At 36.1% G+C, this 18,843-nt stretch overlaps 1 long non-coding RNA gene across 1 annotated transcript; it reads left to right on the forward strand.

Moving 5' to 3' along the window:
• The first annotated feature begins 9,636 nt into the window (after nt 1-9,636).
• On the forward strand, nt 9,637-18,522 carry LOC121492907. The gene is made up of 3 exons (XR_005988338.1): nt 9,637-9,737; nt 14,040-14,165; nt 18,376-18,522. It is a non-coding gene; the product is annotated as an uncharacterized LOC121492907 (long non-coding RNA).
• The last annotated feature ends 321 nt before the right edge of the window (nt 18,523-18,843 follow it).

Below are 18,843 nucleotides of genomic sequence, written 5' to 3' on the forward strand. Positions count from 1 at the left end.
GCAATCTGACAGTGTGAGGTGATACCTCCGTGTAGTTTTGATTTACATCTCCCTGATGATTAGTGATGTTGCACATCTTTTCTTGTGCCTGGTGGTTATCTGTATGCCTTTGGAAAAAGAAGTGTATTTAAGTCCTCTGCTCAGTTTTTAATTGGCTTTTTAAAAATATTAAGTTGTCTAAGTTCTTGCATGATTTGAAAATATCCTCTTCCATTAGGTAACTTATTTTTTCATTTTGTTAATAAAAATGAAAAGCTTTTTAGTTTGATATAGTACTATTTGTTTATTTGAACTTTGCCTTTTTATGGGGAGACTGGTCCAAAAATATATTACTAAGACTGAAGTCAAAGAACTTACTGCCTGTTTTCCGCTAAGAATTTTTCTGATTTCAGATTTTACATTCAAGTCTTTAACCCATTTTGAATTTATTTTTGTGTATAGTGTAAGAAAGTGGTCCAGTTTCATTATTTTGCATGTTTGCTATCCAGTTTTCCTAACACCATTTATTGAAGAGACTGTCTTTTCCCAATTGTATTTATTGCCTTATTTGTCATATATTAATTGACCTATTTGCATGGGTCTATGTCTGGGCTCTCTATTCTATTCCATTGATCTATGTATTGGTTTTCCTGCCACTACGATGCTGTTTTGATTACTATAGCTTTGTAGTGTAGTTTGAAATCAGGGAGTGTAATATCTCTAGCTTTGTTCTTTCTCAAGACTGCTTTGGCTATTTGGGGTCTTCTGTGGTTCCATATAAATCTTAAGATTCTTTATTTTAGTTTGTGAAAAATGCCATTGGTATTTTGGTGGGGATTGCATTGAATCTATAGATTGCTTTGAATAGAATGGATATTTTTATGATATTAATTCTTCCAATTCATAAGCATCATATATATTTCCATTTATTTGTGTCATTTTCACACTCTTTCATCAGTGTCTTAGAGTTTTCACCTCCTTGGTTAAATTTATTCCTAGGTATTTTATTCTTTTTGATGCAATTATAAGTGAGATTGTTTTCTTAATTTCTCCTTCTGATAGCTTGTTATTAGTATAGAAAGAAACACAACTGATTTCTGTATGTTAATTTTGTATCCTATAACTTTACTGAATTCATTTATTACTTCTTCTAATAGTTTTCTGGTGGAATCTTTAGGGTTTTTTTTTTTTATATATATATAGCAGCATGTCATCTGCAAATAGTGACAGTTTTATTTCTAACTTTCTAACTTTATTGCCTAATTGCTGTGACTAGTCTTCAATACTGTACTGAATAAGAGTGGAGGGAGTAGATATCTTTTTCTTTATATTAGAGGGAAAGCTTTCAGCTTTTGATTGTTCAGTATGATGTTACTGTGGGTTTGTCGTATATGACCTTTATTATGTTGAGGTACATTCCTTCTATACTCATTTTGTTGAGAGTTCCTATCATAAATGGAAGTTGAATTTTGTCAAATGCTTCTTCTACATCTATTGAGATGATGATAAGATTTTTACTCCTTTCTTTGTTAGTGTGATGTATCACATTGATTGATCTGTGGTTGAACATTCTTGCATCCCTGGAATAAATCCTATTTGATCATGGTATGTGATCCTTTTAATGTATTGTTGGATTTTGTTTCTTAACATTTTGCTGGGATTTCTGCATCTATGTTTATCAGAGATATTGGCCTGTGATTTTCTTTTTTGAGGTGTCTTTAGTTTTGGTCTCAGGGTAATAATATTAGCCTCATAAAATGAGTTTGGAAGCATTATTTTCTATTCATTTTTTTGGAATAATTTGAAGATAGGTACTAATTACTACTACTTTTTCTTCTTCCCCTCACCCTCCCCTACCCTTACCTTTCCCCTCCCCCTCTCTTCTTGCTCCTCCTCCTGGTCCTTCTTCAATTAACACATACTTTATTTACTCGATTGAAATCCTTATGGTACATATGAGGTTTAATAGAATTGACCTCAGTTTTGTTTACAGAGACTCCAATGAATTGTATTTTGGTTTTCTATGCTTGAGACTGCTCAACTGCTGGAGTTGCCATTGGTTTGTTTTCTGTCAGGATCAAGGTGGGTACTTTCATATAAAATCTTATTTTTAATTCCTTCTCTGGAAGTTCTTTCCTGGATTCTTGCTTTGCCATAATTATATCCACAATGGAACCAACATCCTAAAGTCACCAAGATAAATCCTTGTACTCCAACATCATAACAAAAAAATGTTCAAGGTCAGGCACAGCAAATCCTAATGAACCATACAATATCAAATCCCATGCACAGGGAATATTTTTGTCATATAAAATTCCTAGAAGCTTAAAGCACTTCCCCTTGGTGGGCTTGCCAGGCTCCCACATGGGGGCCGTGGGCTCCAGTGGGTCCCTGTACTAATTCCTTTAAATGAATGCTTCATAGAATTTACCTGTGAGGCTGTCAGGTCTTGGACTTCTCTTTTTTGGGAAGCTTTTAAATTACTGATTCAATCTCATTATTTGTAATCAGTTTCTTCAGATTTTCTTTTCTTTATGATCAGGCCCAGAAGATTGTGTTTCTAGGAATTTATCCATTTTTTTCTAGGCTTTCCTAGAAAAAGGAAACATGTTGATGTATACATGTTCATAGTAATCTCTTATGATCCTTTGTACTTTTGTAGTAATGGTTATAACTTCTCTTTTATTTCTGAATTTATTTGGGCCTGCTTTCTTTTTTTCCTTAATGAATCTTGCTGGAATTTTATCAATTTTATTTATCTTTGCAAAGAACCAGCTTTTAGTCTCATTGATCTTTTCTATTTTTGAAGATTCTAATTTATTTCTGTCCTGATCTTTATTATTTCCTTCCTTCTACTAACTTTTGGCTTGGCTTGTTCCTTTTTTTTTTTTTTTCTTGTTCCTTTAAGTGTAAAGTTAGATAGTTTACTTGGGATTTTTCTTGTTTCTTGAGGTAGGCCTGTATCACTATGAATTTTCCTCATACAACTGCTTTTGCTGTATCCTATGGATTTTGGGAAGTTGTGTTTCCATTTTCATTTGTTTTGTGTATTTTTAAAATTTCATCTATAACTGTGCCTTTTTCAAAAGTTGGCTTTACCTATAGTTTTTTTTTTAATGTTCCAATCAAAATAGATATATTTTTAAGAGCTTCATATAGTATGATGCTCAGAAATTGCTTAACTGAGTCCTAGGTTTGCCATCTTACCAGATGAAGGAATACTGGGAAAATGGTAGATTGAATTTGATTTTCTTTCTAAGTTCCATTTCTTCTTTGGAAGCTATTCCAAAATTAATTTAAATATGCAGATTAATTTAGCATATTTCTATTATTCCTTGTATTGAATCACTATATTAAATAGGGATCACTAACTTTCTGAAAAATGTAAAGTTAGGTGCTGTACTTATTTATAAAATGTTCACTTAGGTTACTGCAGTGAGGCAAGATAAATATGACATGTCATGCCATTTTGTACTGATGATGCAGCCATTCTTTGTATATATGGCACTTCTCCCATCTAAGTTGGAATCGAGTCATTCAGTTCAACAAATTTATAAAATTTTTGCTAGAGTTCTAGTGATACACCATTAAATAGGATAGCTACAATATTTTCCCTGACAGAGCTGATGCACTAATAAGAGACATGTACAAATATAAACAGGCAATGCTATATGTTATAATTGCCATTGTGCAGTGGAAATAGAGTGTGGGGTATGAGCATGGTAAATAGATGAACAGCAATCTTTTTTTTTTTAATTTTTTTATTTATTTATGATAGCCAGAGAGAGAGAGGCAGAGACACAGGCAGAGGGAGAAGCAGGCTCCATGCACCGGGAGCCCGATGTGGGATTCGATCCCGGGTCTCCAGGATCACGCCCTGGGCCAAAGGCAGGCGCCAAACCGCTGTGCCACCCAGGGATCCCGATGAACAGCAATCTTTTTCTGGGATTCTTGGCTTTCTTGTCATGACATATGGAGAAATAAATGTATATATTTTATATATTTCTTTAGTCCATTTGGACTGGTATAACAAAATACCATAGACTGGGTGGCTCATACACAATAGAAATTGATTTCTTACAATTAGAGAGGTTGTGAAGTCCAAGATCAAGGTGCTAACAGATTCAGTGTCTGATTGACGATCTTCCTGTTCATAGAAGGTCATCTTCTTGCTGTGTCCTCATGGTGGGAGAGGTGAGGGATCTCTCTGAAGTCTCTTTTATAAGGGAACTAATGCCATTCAGGAGGGCTACACCCTCATGACCTAAATACTTTCCAAAGGCTTTACCTCCAATTATCATCATGCTGGAGATTCAGCTCCAACATAGGAATTTGAGGGCACACAAACAGTCCGTAGCAGTAAATGTATATTTAACTTTGTAAGGAACTGCCAAACTTCTCCAAAGTGCTACATCTTTTTTTGCATTCCCATCAGCAATAAGTGAGAATTCCTATTGTTTCATATCCTTGACCAGCATTTTTGTAGTCTTCTTTTTTTTTTTTTTCTTGTTCCTTTAAGTGTAAAGTTAGATAGTTTACTTGGGATTTTTCTTGTTTCTTGAGGTAGGCCTGTATCACTATGAATTTTCCTTATACAACTGCTTTTGCTGTATCCTATGGATTTTGGGAAGTTGTGTTTCCATTTTCATTTGTTTTGTGTATTTTTAAAATTTCATCTATAACTGTGCCTTTTTCAAAAGTTGGCTTTACCTATAGTTTTTTTTTAATGTTCCAATCAAAATAGATATATTTTTAAGAGCTTCATATAGGCTAAACGGCAATGCTCAGAAATTGCTTAACTGAGTCCTAGGTTTGCCATCTTACCAGATGAAGGAATACTGGAAAATGGTAGATTGAATTTGATTTTCTTTCTAAGTTCCATTTCTTCTTTGGAAGCTATTCCAAAATTAATTTAAATATGCATATTAATTCAGCATATTTCTATTATTCCTTGTATTGAATCACTATATTAAATAGGGATCACTAACTTTCTGAAAAATGTAAAGTTAGGTGCTGTACTTATTTATAAAATGTTCACTTAGGTTACTGCAGTGAGGCAAGATAATATGGGATGTACTGATGATGCAGCCATTCTTTGTATATAAGGCACTTCTCTCCCTCCTCATCCTAAGTGGAATCGAGTCATTCAGTTCAACAAATTTATAAAATTTTTGCTAGAGTTCTAGTGATACACCAATAAATAGGATAGCTACAATATTTTCCCTGACAGAGCTGATGCACTAATAAGAGACATGTACAAATATAAACAGGCAATGCTATATGTTATAATTGCCATTGTGCAGTGGAAATAGAGTGTGGGTAATGAGCATGGTAAATAGATGAACAGCAATCTTTTTTTTTTTTTTAATTTTTTTATTTATTTATGATAGCCAGAGAGAGAGAGCAGAGACACAGGCCAAGGGAGAATCAGGCTCCATGCACCGGGAGCCCGATGTGGGATTCGATCCGGGTCTCCAGGATCACGCCCTGGGCCAAAGGCAGGCACCAAACCGCTGTGCCACCCAGGGGATCCCGATGAACAGCAATCTTTTTCTGGGATTCTTGGCTTTCTTGTCATGACATATGGAGAAATAAATGTATATATTTTATATATTTCTTTAGTCCATTTGGACTGGTATAACAAAATACCATAGACTGGGTGGCTCATACACAATAGAAATTGATTTCTTACAATTAGAGAGGTTTGAAGCCAAGATCAAGGTGCTAACAGATTCAGTGTCTGATTGAGGATCTTCCTGTTCATAGAAGGTCATCTTCTTGCTGTGTCCTCATGGTGGGAGAGGTGAGGGATCTCTCTGAAGTCTCTTTTATAAGGAACTAATCCCATTCAGGAGGGCTACACCCTCATGACCTAAATACTTTCCAAAGGCATTACCTCCAATTATCATCATGCTGGAGATTCAGCTCCAACATAGGAATTTGAGGGCACACAAACAGTCCGTAGCAGTAAATGTATATTTAACTTTGTAAGGAACTGCCAAACTTCTCCAAAGTGCTACATCTTTTTTTGCATTCCCATCAGCAATAAGTGAGAATTCCTATTGTTTCATATCCTTGACCAGCATTTTTGTAGTCTTCTTTTTTTTTTTTTTCTTGTTCCTTTAAGTGTAAAGTTAGATAGTTTACTTGGGATTTTTCTTGTTTTCTTGAGGTAGGCCTGTATCACTATGAATTTTCCTATACAACTGCTTTTGCTGTATCCTATGGATTTTGGGAAGTTGTGTTTCCATTTTCATTTGTTTTGTGTATTTTTAAAATTTCATCTATAAACTGTGCCTTTTTCAAAAGTTGGCTTTACCTATAGTTTTTTTTTAATGTTCCAATCAAAATAGATATATTTTTAAGAGCTTCATATAGTATGATGCTCAGAAATTGCTTAACTGAGTTCTAGGTTTGCCATCTTACCAGATGAAGGAATACTGGGAAAATGGTAGATTGAATTTGATTTTCTTTCTAAGTTCCATTTCTTCTTTGGAAGCTATTCCAAAATTAATTTAAATATGCAGATTAATTTAGCATATTTCTATTATTCCTTGTATTGAATCACTATATTAAATAGGGATCACTAACTTTCTGAAAAATGTAAAGTTAGGTGCTGTACTTATTTATAAAATGTTCACTTAGGTTACTGCAGTGAGGCAAGATAAATATGGGATGTACTGATGATGCAGCCATTCTTTGTATATATGGCACTTCTCCCATCTAAGTTGGAATCGAGTCATTCAGTTCAACAAATTTATAAAATTTTTGCTAGAGTTCTAGTGATACACCATTAAATAGGATAGCTACAATATTTTCCCTGACAGAGCTGATGCACTAATAAGAGACATGTACAAATATAAACAGGCAATGCTATATGTTATAATTGCCATTGTGCAGTGGAAATAGAGTGTGGGGTATGAGCATGGTAAATAGATGAACAGCAATCTTTTTTTTTTTAATTTATTTATTTATTTATGATAGCCAGAGAGAGAGAGGCAGAGACACAGGCAGAGGGAGAAGCAGGCTCCATGCACCGGGAGCCCGATGTGGGATTCGATCCCGGGTCTCCAGGATCACGCCCTGGGCCAAAGGCAGGCACCAAACCGCTGTGCCACCCAGGGATCCCGATGAACAGCAATCTTTTTCTGGGATTCTTGGCTTTCTTGTCATGACATATGGAGAAATAAATGTATATATTTTATATATTTCTTTAGTCCATTTGGACTGGTATAACAAAATACCATAGACTGGGTGGCTCATACACAATAGAAATTGATTTCTTACAATTAGAGAGGTTGTGAAGTCCAAGATCAAGGTGCTAACAGATTCAGTGTCTGATTGAGGATCTTCCTGTTCATAGAAGGTCATCTTCTTGCTGTGTCCTCATGGTGGGAGAGGTGAGAGATCTCTCTGAAGTCTCTTTTATAAGGGAACTAATCCCATTCAGGAGGGCTACACCCTCATGACCTAAATACTTTCCAAAGGCTTTACCTCCAATTATCATCATGCTGGAGATTCAGCTCCAACATAGGAATTTGAGGGCACACAAACAGTCCGTAGCAGTAAATGTATATTTAACTTTGTAAGGAACTGCCAAACTTCTCCAAAGTGCTACATCTTTTTTTGCATTCCCATCAGCAATAAGTGAGAATTCCTATTGTTTCATATCCTTGACAGCATTTTGTAGTCTTCTAATGCACCCTTCTTGTTTTCTAATATGCTTCAGGAGTTATTCTCTCCCATGTTATTTTTCCTATTTGTTTCAGAAGGTTTTAGATAGGGAAGATAGTTGCTTATGTTTAGTCTCCATCTCGATCTAATTTTCCATAAAGGGTTTAGCCTAGTCCTTCTCACCTACTTTGTGAAAATTTATTTGTCCAGAGACTTCCTATCAGTCTCCTATCAGAATATAAATTCCTTTGCTTAAATTTTTTTTCAATTTAGTTGGGACCACAATACAAGGCAGTGTTTTTATGGAGGTCTGTCACATTTGTGAAGAATTTCAGGAAGACTTTGCCCAGTTTTTTGTGTTAGTTTTTCTTTGTTCAGTGATCCAACAACATACTGTTTCCTGGCATCCATACGTGATTGATAGATTTTAAATATCATCAACACATGTTGCTGATATTTTGTAAATGCATCTCCTGGACTTTTACACAACATGTGTAAAACATTTGCACAACATAGTGCAACATGTTATTCCAATGCACTTATTTTGTGCCATGATGAAAGGGCTAAATATTTTAGTTTCTGATTTCTTTGACCTTTTGTTTCATAAACTCCCTTTCCAGAAACTATGGTTTCTAAGGCTTAAAAAAAACTCCACTTTTCCTTAGGCATTATTCTTATCAGTAAGAGAGGCCTTGAAGTCACATCCTAGCACATGCAGAGACTCAGAAAGGGCATCTGTCCTTTTCCTCCTGGATGTCCTGCTGTTGCTGCTGCTTTTGTTTACTCTTTAAACTGTGCTGTCTGGTGACACACTACCTGGTATAGAGGTCCAATGCAGAAAACAGTAGGCTCATATCAACAACAGGGTAGAGCTTATTGCCTAGTGACTATTGCTAGCTAAGATGATATACTACCAATCAGTATGAAAGTTAATTTGTATATAACGGCTTAAAATTATCAATTTATTCTGTTGAAAGCTTTGTTTCCACTTTTAAATGGGTTTTGCTGCTTATGAAACTTTATTTTCATCATCATTGCTAGGTATTCATTTTCCTGAGTATAGTGAATGAAAACTTAAGGATAAATCAGAATTCTTTTCTTTGGTAGCTTCTCTATTTTTTTTTTTTTTTTTGTAGGTATTTTTTTCACAGAAACTGGTATCTGCCATCTGATTTTTAAAAATCTGCTTCAATTTTCACTTGTAGTGCCAGGGATATCTTTAAACACTATCTTTTTCATGAAAATATGAAAAATGAACCTGCTAAAAAAAGCATATTAAGAGAATTTTTACTAAAAAAAGTAATAAGAGAATCAGGATGAAAAGCAAAACATGTAAGAGGATGGTTGCAAATATAAGTAAATAAGTTTTCTATGTTTGAGCTTCCAATATGATCCGAAATTTCCTGCCAGACTAGAAGAAAAAGTGAAAATATTATAGTATGAGGTTCTTGGCATTTTAAGGAATTATAGGAAGTTCTCATGGAAGACAAATTTTTGCCTCCTGGCACTACATCCTAAAAGGCAAATCTTATACAGAGCCCATGTAGAAGGAACTAAATATTCAGAATAGACAGTATTCTCAAAAACGGGAAAATAGTTCATGTGACAAACTTCAGTAAAATCTACAAATATAAAACTAAAGCATATTTCACTGGAGATGGAATTTTTTCCCCCCAAGGAGACTTACAAGGGCCTAAATTGTGTGGCCTAAGTATCATAATCTTCTGATAGTCTTACATAACTCTCTTAACTTAAGGTATGTATAAGGACTGAATTGTATTCTCCCCAAATTCCTATGTTGAGGCCTAACTCACAGTATGACTATATTTGGGAGGTAGGGGAATAAGGAGGCAATAAAAGTTAAATGAAGTCATAAGGATGGAGCCTTATAATCCAATAGGACTGGTGTGAAATTCTGATGTGAAGAGGAAGAGACAAGAGAAAGTCTATCTCTCTCATCCAACACAGAGGAAAGGCCATGTGAGGATACAGTGAGAAGGTGGCCATTTACCAAACAGGAAGAGAGGCCTCACCAGACACCAATCTTGCCAGCACTTGATCTTGGACTTCAAGCCTCTAAAATGGTGAGAACATAAATTTATGTTGTTCAAGCCGCCCCCCCCCGCCCCAGTCTGTGGTATTTTGCTATGACAGCACTAGTTGATTAATGCAGCATGGCTTCTAGATAGAAGGTAATCTTTCAAACATTATGATAAGGATTCCTTGGTCTGCAGGCATTAAAGTGACTTACTTGCATGTAGAGGTAGGCAACGTCTTTATATTAAACCTCTGTTGGGCAGCTCCTCAACTTTCATGAGATGTTGTCAGCCCTACCAACTCTTTTGACTTCCAAAGCAGATGGATTGCCTTCAGTTGGCAATGTAATGTTTACTATAGGTTAGTTTCAACTCTTCAGCTAGTGAATAAGCTCCTCAGGAGTGGCTCTGGGCCATATATAACTAATCTTTGCCATGCTAAACACTCTTCTTCACTATTCAACAGGAGAAGGATTGTTGAGCTGCATGTTTTTTGTTTTGCCAATGTACTAAGACAGTGAATAATGTATTTTTCCTCCCATACTTTCATCAGTGTAAGTAGCTAGAGAGACCAAAGAGATGAAGGCAGGAGAAAGAAGCCGTGGGCAGGAAGTTGTGACTTCAGTCTCCTTCTCCTTCTCCTTCTCCTTTTCCTTCTCCTTCTCCTTCTTCTTCTTCTTAAGATTTATTTATTTAGGAGAGAGAGAGAGAGAGAGAAATGCATGGTAGGGAGGGACTGAGGAAGAGGATCTTCAGCAGACTCCGCTGCTGAGTGTGGAGCCTGATGTGGGGCTTGATCTCACAACCCTGAGATCATGACTTAACCCAAAACTGAGAGTCATGTGCTAAACTTACTGAGCCACCCAAGCACCATGATTTTAGTCTTCTTAATTCTCCTCTAATCATTTGAATAGCAGATTTAAGGCAATAAGAGTACATCATGTACTATAAAACTCATACTGAGTTTTAAAACATATACATTGCTATGGCCTTTACTATTTCACGTTATAAATATTGGCAGTAAGTTTTCCCAAGTTTACAGAAAATAGAAGAATTTGAGTCCAAATTTACCCAAAACTGAAACTAAAATTATGTTAAATCTGGCAAAATTTTGAGAAACTCAAAAAGGCTAGGAGAAAAGAATTCATGAAATGGACATGTTTTGACACTTTATTTTTAATTTTTTTAAAGATTGTATTTATTTATTCATGAGAGACAGAGAGGCACAGACACAGGCAGAGGGAGAAGCAGGCCCCATGCAGGGAGCCTGACATGGGACTTGATCCCGGGACTCTAGGATCCTGCCCTGGGCTGAAGGCAGCGCTAAACAGCTGAGCCACCCGGGCTGCCCCTGTTTTGACACTTTAGATAATACTTTATTAACTTAGTGAATGTCAGGTATGGCCATTTCCAAATAGTAGCTATTTTAAATGTACAGTTTTATTTATTTATTTTTTAAAGGTTTTATTTATTTATTCACGAGAAACACAGAAAGAGGCAGAGACCTAAGCAGAGGGAGAAACAGGCTTCGCACAGGGAGCCTGATGTGGGACTCCACCCCAGGACCCCAAGATCACAACCTAAGCCAAAGGCAGGCACTCAACCACTGTGCCACCTAGGCTCCTTCCTCAATATAAAAGTTTAAATATTTGATCTGTTAGGTAAAGATGGAAGATTTAGGAGTAGATAATACCCTAAATCTCATGGTGACAAAAGGCACATTGATCAGTTTCCGGTCTGTTTGTGTATCTATCTTTCCATCTATCCCTATCTGAGTTTTTATCTGCAAAGTTCTTCTTCCTCACTGTGTGATGTTTGAGTGTAAGTACTTGTGCAGTAGTATAGTTTACAACTTAAACATCTAGCATAGTGTGAACTCTATATAGAAAACATACCAAAAAACCCATATACTCAGAAAACATAAAATTCTCCCAAACTCTATATATTAGAAGCCAATTATCAGTGAGATAGGATGAAGGAAAGGAAAAGTTGCTTAGATAAACCCATAAGATAAATATATCAGGCCTTGATTGATTGCTGATAAGTTTTACAATTTATAGCAAAACAAAACAAAAACCCACATTGATTTGGCTTAGTTTGATTTAACAGTTTGTCAATGTCTCACTGGATGGATTCAAGCAGATAAAATGTAGACTAGAAAATGATGATGTGCTTGCTTTGTCTTATGGAATGAGAACTACAGGACTGGCCATGCCAAAACCATGCCTCTTTTTCTAGACTCATTATAAGTTGTGAAGTGGCGTGATGCAATGTGAATGTCTGGACAAGTATCCCTTTTGTTGTTTTCAAGGGGGTTATGTCCTGGATTTGTTCCTTTGCAAACTCTCCACAGTTTACATAGCTGGAGAGACTTAACGCCTTGGCAGACCTTGGCAGGGGCACAGGTTTTATCTGTGGGTTTGCCCTCCTAGAATGGGAGGCAGTTAGTGTATGTAGGAACTGCATTCTTTTTGCTTGTGGTTACTCTTTATGTTTTATCACTATTTCTTCTAATCACATGAGAAAAATAATATTTTCTATGCATACTAGACTTTCTGAAAGAGAAAAACAGGGAAGAGAGCTCTTGGATTTCTCCTGCCCTCTGTAATCTTCTCTTCAACGCTCACTTCCTCTTAAGAATATGTAATCACAAATTTGATTAAATTCTTCAAGAATTGGAGCATTTGCTACTGAAAATACTAGGCCATGGACTTTATGTTTTTGGGTGAGAGATGGTAATATCACAAGTCTTTCTGAAGACTGTGAAATAAGTAAAGAGAGTATACATGTTCCCCATGCTCCTTCTGGGTCGTTTTCCCCTTAAACATGTCATTGCCAGGACCATCAATACGTTGGTCAAGAGCAAAGTCAAAGTAATCTTGAAGAGAAATTGTGGAAATCACGAAGTATCAATAAGAATTACTGTACTGACTGTGAGAATTCTCTGTGTCAGTGGCTACTTTGTCAGTCACTTTATTTTTTTTTAAGATTTATTTATTTATTTATGAGAGAGAGAGAGAGAGAGAGAGAATGAGAGAGAGAGAGGCAAAGACACAGGAGGAGGGAGAAGCAGGCTCCATGCCGGGAGCCCGACATGAGACTCATGAGACTGGATACCGGGACTCCAGGATTGAGCCCTGGGCCAAAGGCAGGAGCTAAACTGCTGAGCCACCCAGGGATCCCCCTGTCAGTCACTTTAATGATATACCTTAGAGGCGAGATTGTCTTAGTCTAGTTAATACTTCTTCAGAAAATCTAGCTGAGCAATTCAATAACCAATATATGGGTTGGGTCAAATAAATTTGCCTTGCAAATATTCTAACATATTTCCTCTGAATTTCTAGTATATATCCAAACCAAGCAGTTTAAACTTGATGGTATTCTCCTTATAGTTCATTTTTATAAGTGTTTTAATGACTAGCTTAGAAAGTTTCAATGTCTCCGCCATCTTTGATTTCACCATAAGATTTAATACGTCTTGACTTAATATTGTGAAGTACCTGGATTTCAGGCAAAGCTTAGCTTCCAATTTTCCAAAAACACTTTTTTGAACCCGAAGAACAAATCCTTGAACCCCTATAATAATTCTTTGGATCAAAGCCAATCTACTTTTTTGCCTATAAAATATATCCTGAAATCTTATTTTACTTACAGTCATTAATTGTCTGGATAGTCAATACTCAGCAATTAAAAGCAGGATGAAAGATGAAAGGATGGTTTTTATTGTTGTTGTTGTTGTTGTTGTTGTTCTTTCGGTTTTGCAGCAGAAATATGAGAAAAGTAACAAGAGAAGTAACGAATGTTGACCTAAAGATGCTCTCTGAGCCTTGGAGTGAAGGATTCAAGCAGTTCTGAGCACCAAAATTTTTCCTGAAAGTATTAGTATATTGCAACCCAGTATATTTTATTTTCATGATAAATGAACTTAATGAATAAGAAAATTGTCTTTATATTTTGGCACAAAAAATATATTTTAGATAAAGTTCAAAATAAAAATGTTAATATTTAGGAGACTAAATTTCGGTTATTCAGAAAATTATATGTATTAACTTAGTGTTAATGAGTGACTAATGAATATTAATGAGTGAGTTAATGAATTCAAAACAAAATGAAATGTATATTTCTTGAATTAAATGATAATTTCTCTGTTCGGATATCTAAGATGGTTCCAATTTATCCTGTATATAAAATCTAGATTATTATTTCCTAAATTGGCTGTAATAGTCACCCAGTGGGGGTTTTCTCACTTTCCTAGCCCAGCCACAGTGACTGGGCTAGGGCTTCAGCATGTGACCAAGTCCAATCAGAATCTTTCCCCAGGATTTTTCTTTCTTTTTTTTTTTTCCCCAGGATTTTTCAAACAGCACCAAAGGAAGAGTTCTTCTTATCCAGTTGTGAAAGCATAGAAATGTCTGCCTGAAATCCCATGAGTCATATTCTCTAGCAGTCAGAGAAACTACTATGCAGAAATGACAGGTGAGATTAAAAGAACTTGATTTTAAATTGGATGGCGGCTTAGTTCCAGTTGTTCTTTGACCCTCTTGGAGTTTGCTTCAATAAGCCAATAAAGTCCCTAAGGCAGGTCATTTGTGGTTCCATTTCTTGCAACCAAGAATTCTAGTTAATTCATATTCTCTGTGGTATGGGTGCTTTACATTATTTCTTGTATTTATGAACTTATTTATCTCCATTCCATAGTTAAGGAATTCAGACCTCAATGAGCAAGTACCTTGCCCATGGTCACATGGCTGTTAAATGGCAGAGATGGTTGTTAAAGCTAGCCTCACTGACTTTGAAGTTCATCTTTTTTCTTTTTAAAATGTTATCTTACTGCATTATTTTTATTGTGATAAAATATACATAACATACAACTTACCATTTTAACCATTTTTTAACTGTACCATCCAGTGGCACTAAGTACATTTACCTTGTACAATCATCACTGCTATCCATTTCCAGAAATTTTTCATCATTTCAAACCAAAACCCTATACCCATGAAATCATAACTCCCCATTACTCTTACTCAGCCCCTAGCTGTTATTCTACTTTCTGTCTCTATGAATTTGTCTACTCTAGGTATCTCATATGGTGAGAATTATACATTATATGTCCTTTTTTGTCTGGCTTATTCATGTAGCATAATGTCTTCAAAGTCCATGGATATTGTACCATGTGTCAGAATTCCATTCCCTTTTAAGACTGAATAATATTCCACTGTATGTATATACCACATTTTGTTTATCCATTTTTCTGTTGATGGACATTTGGGTTGTTTTCTACCTTTTGGCTATTGTGAATAATGGTGCTTCGAACGTGGACATACAGTGTTCTATTTTGTGTGCCCACTTTCAATTCCTTTGAGTGTATACCCAGAAGCTGGATCATGAGATCATTCTATGTTGAATTTTTTGAGGAACCACCATACTTTTTTCTTTAGTGGCTGTACCATTTTACATTCCCACCAACAGTGCATAAGAGTTCCAATTTCTCCACATCCTCACTAACACTTGCTATATTTAAAAAATAATATCCATCTTAAGCGTCTTGAGGTTTTGATTTACATTTGAAGCTCATGACTTTTAAACTATAATCTTTTCTGTACCCTCCTCTCCAGCAGGCCTTGCTCTCTAAACTGTCCTCATCTGTTGTATCCCTTCTGCTCAGAGCATCAAATCCAGTTGAGTAGACTCAGATTTTCTTGTCCCATCTTTAAACTTCCTTGGCTAGAAAGACCAATGTCCAAAGCACGTGTCTATGTTTCTTTAAAATTTTGTTTGAAATTCATCTTTTCCCAAAAGAACTCTACCTAATTCAGAGCACATTGTATTCCTGTATCCCTTAAGCATTAAGGAACAATTAGTATTGGCCTTATCTATATATTCTTTTGCATGTTTTCCAAGTGGGCTTATCTCACCACTTTGATATGATAAATTCCTTGAGGAAATGGATTTTGGGTACCTTTCAATGGCAATCCCATTATATCTATTACTCAGTGTATACTGAACATATAATAAAAGTTGACCACCAGGATGCCTGGGTGGCTCAGTGATTGGGTGTCTGCCTTTGGCTCAGGTTGTGATCCTGGGGTCCTGGGATTGAGTCCTGTATCAGACTCCCCTCAGGGAGTCCCCTTCTCCCCCTGGCTATGCGTCTGCTTCTCTCTATATGTCTCTCATGAATAAATAAATAAAATCTTTCAAAAAAAAATTCACCACCACCACCACCACCATTATTATTATTACTTGTTTATGTACAATATGGCATTTAAATTCACCTATGGTATTATTCTTCATGAGAAGAAATCTTAATATATATTTATGTTATAATTTTTATAATATATCAATAGTTTCTCATGACTATGATAGATGTCAAAAAAGCAAGTTTCAATTTTATCTATGTTTCTGTTTCCTACTTACATGAAATTTCCTCTGTAGAACAGTTTCTCAGTGTGTTCCATTGGGACAAAGGTTTAGTTGTCCTAGGAGAAGACATTTAAAGTTCTATTTCCTTTCTAGCAGTACTGCTGGAGTGGTTGGCAGACATTTATTCCAAATCCCAATTCTTGGACACAGCCATTTTTAAAAGACGTTCATATTTAGAAACATGAATATCCTACCGTGGCCCATCCTGAACTGTCTCAGATCAGCTGGTCTGTTAGCCATGCTCTACTCCCTCAGAAGAAAAAAGGAAGAAGGAGAAGGAGAAGAAGGAGAAGAAGGAGAAGAAAGTCTAAAAATGATTTGGCTTCCTGTCCTGTGGATTTTGAATTACTGTAATTAGGATCTCATGTTTGCAGCCACAGTGGTCTCTCAGCCTGAGTACTTTCTATTTCAGTTGGTAATTACTCAGTGGTTTAAAAAAAAAAAATCACAGATGAGAAAATTGAGGACATAGTTAACTTGGTACTGACTTTTTGTTGGGGATGGGGGGTGGGAAAAATAGAGTACACTGCCTGTAATTCTATCTTTCCCCAGACCAAGGCATCTAGGCTGAATATAATAGGGCCCTTGACTTACCTTGTACCCATTCCAAGGTGCTTCAATAAGAACAAGAGAGAAAAGTACCAAAGGAAGAGGATTAGAGAGCATGGGGGAGGGGAGGGGTGAAGTAGGAGGACAGAGGAAGAAGTTAGCACCACTGTGTCATTAAAAGGATTTTATATTCTTTTAAAAATTATGTGTGTCTGTGTGTGTATTTTACCTTAAGGTTAACTTTAAATAATACTTAAATGCTATTTGCTGGGCCATCTACTTAGTATTTATCAAGAGAGTTTATTTACTGAAAAGCAATGCATCCTCCACTCAGCATTTGTGAAGGTATCTCCTATCTGGGAAAAGATTTCTTCTCTCTGTCTCTCTGCCTCTCTGTCTCTCTCTCTCTGATTTTTTCTGTGCCTGGGAAAGCTGGTTTTATATTATTAAAAATTTGAATTGCACAGCCCAGAGTCACTGGCCCCTTTAAAGGGGGCTTTCTCTCTTGTCTTAAGAACAGACCTCTGACGGAGCCAGATGGTTCCCGTCTGCTGCCTTGAGTCAATGCACTTCCTCCCACAGACGAGAGCCCTTTTGCCCTCCTTCCTTCCCAGCTCCTCCCCACTTTCTACCCCCCACCTCTGGGCCTCTCTGTTTTGTCCCTAGAAATAATCTTTTATTGCCCAGTTGTTCGGAAGTGACCTTTTGCCCTTGATTAGATAGCACCAGGCTCTATCACCGGATTGCTTTTGAGCTGGCAGTTGCTTTTTTGTGTTGGCTGATCTGGTGTCAGGGAGAACAATGGAAGGCTTTGCAAAATTTTAGTATAGCTCAGGCCTTGGGTGGGGTAGGTGGGGGTGGGGAGATTGGGGGCTATATAAAGCAGCCCAGTTGGATCCTGGTTGCAAAAATATCTTTTTTTTTTTTTTTCACAGACTTAGAAACAAATGGTGTATTTTAAAATTCATTTGTACATATTTTAACTCACTTCTGTTTAATAACCATGTATTTCAAAGGAATAGGAGATTGCTTCAGGATTTCAGTATATAGTTTTTAAGTATATTAATATACTATTAAGCTGACTTGAGTGTATAATCTTACATTAAAATATTAATCAAATGGACTATTGAATTTCTCAGAGGGCAATTTTCCAGAAGGCCTAATTATTCTAAGTAACAAGTGTAATAAACCATATAATGGGGAATGTGCTCAATCACTAAAAGCTAATTCACTTTTTTTATTTTAAAAATTAGGAAAAAAAATTAGGAAAAATACCCATGACTTTACTTGCTTCCTGGATTAAGTGAAGGAATTTGTGATTTTTGTACTCTTCATAATAGTTCTCAAATCCTTTTGATTTCAAATTCCCAGGCGTATCGGCTAGAACTATAGAATGGGTTCGTTTGAAATTTTTGTTTTGAAACTTTCAATTTCACTCTACCGGTGAATACTGTACTATACTGGTATAGAAAAATTTTGAGATTCTTTTTGAAGCTTATTAATACATTTATTAACTTCTAAAATTTTGAAGTTTCCTAGCCCTCAACATGAGGAGGAAAATGGCTTATTTTCCTCAACTCCCAGCTTCCAAACCATGCAACCCTAAATTTTTATTGTAGGCAATTCTCAATGCTAATGACCATACTGTTTCTTAACTCTTGGCCTACCAGTTGTGGTGGCTTAAAATGAATGTCACCTTTCTGCTTTATTTCAGGTGATCTCCATTTCTTGTTTCAAAGATTTGTAGTGGTGGGCTATACCTGAGAAGTTATTGTGACTGTTTTCCATTGAGGGACTTTCTTTGCTCACAGGGTGGAAATATGTATGACAGCTTTCACCACAAAGGAAGTTAAGGATATAGAGTGAGTAAGTATTACCAGTTCCATTTTATAGACAAAGTAGCAGAAACCTTCATAGTCATGCAAATGTCTAGAAGGATCCAGACCAACCCCAAGGTTCCTAACTGTCTTGTTTCTATGCTGTAAGATTGATTGTCTTCATAAATATTGTGTGTAGGGAATGTCACAAAGAAAAATGATTTTTAGTTTTTGTTATTTGTACTTTCTTGGTTAAATATATTTCTCTCAAAAAATCAGCATGAAACATGGAAAATTTACCAATGCATAATCTTAGGGATATGGTACATATCTCTGTGTTTATATATATATACATATGTGTTTGT

The sequence above is a fragment of the Vulpes lagopus genome, chromosome 6, assembly GCF_018345385.1.
Source record: "Vulpes lagopus strain Blue_001 chromosome 6, ASM1834538v1, whole genome shotgun sequence".
NCBI lineage: Eukaryota > Metazoa > Chordata > Mammalia > Carnivora > Canidae > Vulpes > Vulpes lagopus.